Source organism: Solanum pennellii, chromosome 1 (genome assembly GCF_001406875.1).
Source record: "Solanum pennellii chromosome 1, SPENNV200".
Lineage (NCBI taxonomy): Eukaryota > Viridiplantae > Streptophyta > Magnoliopsida > Solanales > Solanaceae > Solanum > Solanum pennellii.
In genome coordinates, this window is record NC_028637.1 from 61,936,760 (window position 1) to 61,940,761 (window position 4,002).

The following is a 4,002-nucleotide window of genomic DNA, read 5'->3' on the forward strand; positions in this document are numbered from 1 at the left end:
TGGCAATATACGTGAATTCACCCATGTAGGGCGCGTGAGTGAAGATTTTACCTAACAATGACCAATAGAAGTTAGCCACGTGTTAAAGTAATTTGAAAAAAATTCAAAAATAAATATTAATGTTTCTCTCTAAAGCAGTTGTCTTCCTCTTTTGAAAAAAAAACTTATTTTCAGTGTTCTTCATTTTTGAAGAAGCTCCATTATCATTCAAGATAAATAGCTCCTTGATTTGAAAAGGTAAAGTAAAATTTAATATATTCTTTACATCTTTTTATGTCGATTATCAGTTCTTATTTTTTTGACAATATTTATAAAGTTAGGGTTATGACAAAATTCTAGTTGAATAACTTGTGTATGGATGAAAACGATTCAATGTTTAACGCGGAAGTGCGATGCAAGCATGAAATCTTACTGCAAATGCAGACGTCTTGGTCAAATCACAATCCCGGAAGACGATTTTGGTCTTTTCCTCACTATGAGGCCACAAACTGTAATTTCTTTAGATGGAGAGACACGGAGAGAGTTTATGAAGGATCTCGTTTTATTCATCCGAAATTGGTGAATAGGATTAACGAGTTAGAAAAAAATTATGAGCGTGTGAAGAGCAATAGGAACAGCTTGATAATTCCAACATTGAACAGTCAAAACTAGAGAAAATTCCTTTTGATGAAGGTGAAAGTCATCAAAATCGTTATGAAAATCTGAACATCAATTTAAATGAGAAGGTCGACAACGTAAAAGAAATGGGTGAATTGAAAGACAAGAAGAAGATGAAAGGGATGAAAATGAAGAAAACAAATAAAGGTTGTTGTTTTGGAAAATTTCTTTGTTGTGTGATGATTCGTTTTTTTGTTGTATTTGTTAGTTTCTAACCCATGTTGGTAGGTATAAGGATCATATGAAATTGCCATAATTTTGTGTGGTAACGAAACCTTTATTTGCTCTATTGTAATGTAAAATTCAATTTGTTTGTGTTTGAAACTGTCTTAATTCTCTATTTGCCATGTTGATATGTTTGTGTTGGAAGTTGTAAAATGAAGTAAAGCAAGAGGTATTAATCATTCTTAAGAGCAAATTTTAAGTACAAAGTTGATCGTAAAAGTGCCGAGAATTTTTCTTAAGAGCAAATTTTCTGTACAAAATCTAAATGTGCCCAAAATTATACAAGTCACAACGCATACGCAAACAAAGTTTTCACATTTCATAAGTACCCATAATTTCAGTACTATAACAAAAAATAGGAATGTTTAGTTTTCCTTCAAATATGAAACAAAATAGTACTTATAGTGGCCACCAAAAAAGTACTGATAAAACACCATTGATATCAACATTATAGTTTCCATGGATGTCGAGATTGTGAAGAGGAGGAAGCATTTGGGTTTGAAAGCCCTGATTGATCTCTAATCTGCTGGAGCCTTCTAATTGTGATTGCCTGATTTCCTTTCCACTTCAATCCACTTGTCGGTTTGTAACCAACATCCCCAGTTACAATACTTGATCTCAAAACTCTCTTTGGTCCGGCTAATATTGTACTACATGGCAGTCCAGGCTACAAAATTTTTAGAAAACTAAGATTATTAGAGAACAAATGTGCAAGTTATTAGAGAACAAACAATATGAATGCATCGCAATACTTACATTGAAAGTTTTGAAACCATTTTTCACTTGAAACACACCCATACCAGTGACTCTTGGCCTTTTAAATTGAGTTGTGTTTTCAACACCCTTTCCCTTCCTGGTAGTAGCATTTTCCTTTGGTGCAACATTTGTGTTCTGGTCTACACCCTTTGTTGTACTACCTTGAGATAATGTAAACCAATTTTCAAGTGGATGATTACTACATGTTCCTGCACCTCCCAATCCCCTACCCCTTCCTCTACCACTCCTGGATCTTGATAATACTCCAACAACATTTACACTTGCACTTGCTTCATGTGTTGGTGTTCTTGAAGTTTTAGGAGGTGCAGTGGTTCTAGGAGAGGCCCTTGATGCACTTGCACTTGTTGTAGCTCTTGTTGTTCTTGAGTTGTTGGAGGTGCAATAATTGTAGGTGCATCCCCTGTTGCACTTGTGTTTTTAGGTCTGCCTCTCCCCCTTTTGGCAACAGGCTCACTCTCAATATTTGTTGATTTCTAATTAGCAAAAAAAATATTATATTAGTAAGTTGATTACACTTTAAAAGTAAGTGACAAAATAGTAATGTGCCTTTCGTCTTCCCCTTCCTTTTTTTGACTTGATGGTTCTTCAACATTTGAAGTAGGGGTAGCTCTATGTTCCCCGGCAGTAGAACTAACTCCATCACTCCTTCGTAAATGACAACTTCTTTTATTGTGACCTTTAAAATGGCAAAGACTACATGTCATAGTTAGTCCTGTTTTAGATAATTTACCATACACCTTCTTTTCACCAACCTCTTTCCTTCTCAACTTTCTAGGTCTGACTGACATTTGTTTTATCACTGGTGGATTCAACAAGAGAATTTTTTGATTTTGGCCACATTGGCATGTTATTCATAGGTTGTATGAAATGTGAGTAAGTCGTCAAGTGCCTCTCTTTAGAGTAGCATGGATGAATGAAATCATGTGGGTCATATTGTTTATGCAACATTGCAGCTAAGGCATGTGCACATGGTATACCCTTCAACATCCAAGATCTACAACTACACTCCCTCTTTCTCAAACATACAGTGTGTTTTTTGTATCCATCCAAAACATCATAGCTAGTTACTCCATAAAATTCAATGTTACATGCCATTGACTTATTAATATTTGTTCTAATACTTTCATTGCCATTGGACAGAAATTACTTATACAAGAGTTTGGAAATTCACTTAACCTAGCTAACCTATTCATGACCTTAATTCTTATCTCTTCAAGCTTAGTAATAATGGTCTTATGTCTGGCAGACAAAATCAAAGCATTAAAGCTTTCACACATATTATTATCTATTGCATCAGACTTGACTTCACAATTAAAATACACCTTACACCAATATTCTTTATCATAGTAAATTAGGTCATCCACTATACCTGTACCTCCAGTACCTAATTTAGACAACTCGTGCAGATTTTCTCTGAATTCAGCTTCAAAAGTACTTCTAGCACACTTCCAGAACTGCTTCTTCCTTTGTAGCCATCTCCAATTCTTTGACCAATTTGCTAGTATATGCCTAGCACACCTTCTTTCCTCAAAAGCTGGCAAAAACTCCTTTATAGCTATATCCAGTCCCTACAAGTTACAACAAACATTAGATAATTAAGTTTAAAAAACAATAAACCAACAGATAATTTAAAGCAAGTTTACTTTTTGCATGTCTGACATAATTGTGAAACTTGTTCCATGTCCTAATCTCAAGTCTTCTTTCAACAGAGAAATAAATCAACTCCAAGTGATTGTGTTATCATTTTCAACTACAGCCCAAGCAACTGGAAACATTTGATTATTGCCATCTTTAGCCACTGCAATAAGTAATTGACCCCTGCCAACCCCCTTCAAGAAACAACCATCCAGACCAATGCATTTTCTAGCTGGCATAAATTCCATCTTGAGTGCAGCAAAACAAATGTAAAATGCCTCAAATACTGGCCTACCAGATTCATTAGCTTCTCCTACCTTCACCACACAAGTACTCCCAGGATTAGTCCTCAGCAACTCATCCTTATAATCAAGAATTCTCCCAAATTCCTTAACATGATCACCATAAGTTCATTCAAAATTTTAGCTCTTGCTCTTCTAGTTGTGGTATTACCAACATGCACATTATACTTCTTACGGATTAACTCTTGCAACTTGAACACTCTGATATTTGGTTGTTCAATAACTTTCTTTTTAAAAACAGTAGCAATGGATGTAGAGTTGCACAAATAATTCCTAGTAGCCTTTTGACATGAATGGACTGGCATGTAAGTCTTAATAACAAAGTTATTAGTCTTCTTGTCCAAACTCGCATATAACAACCATTTGCAATTTACCTTGCAACATCTCACCCTTACTCTATTTGGCT

General features: G+C 35.1%; 2 pseudogenes; one reads left to right on the top strand and one right to left on the bottom strand.

Annotated features, from left to right (window-relative positions):
* The first annotated feature begins 324 nt into the window (after window positions 1–324).
* On the top strand, window positions 325–913 carry LOC114074701 (annotated as a pseudogene).
* A 281-nt stretch (window positions 914–1,194) lies between these two features.
* Window positions 1,195–2,447, bottom strand: LOC107021841 (annotated as a pseudogene).
* Window positions 2,448–4,002: the final 1,555 nt, after the last annotated feature.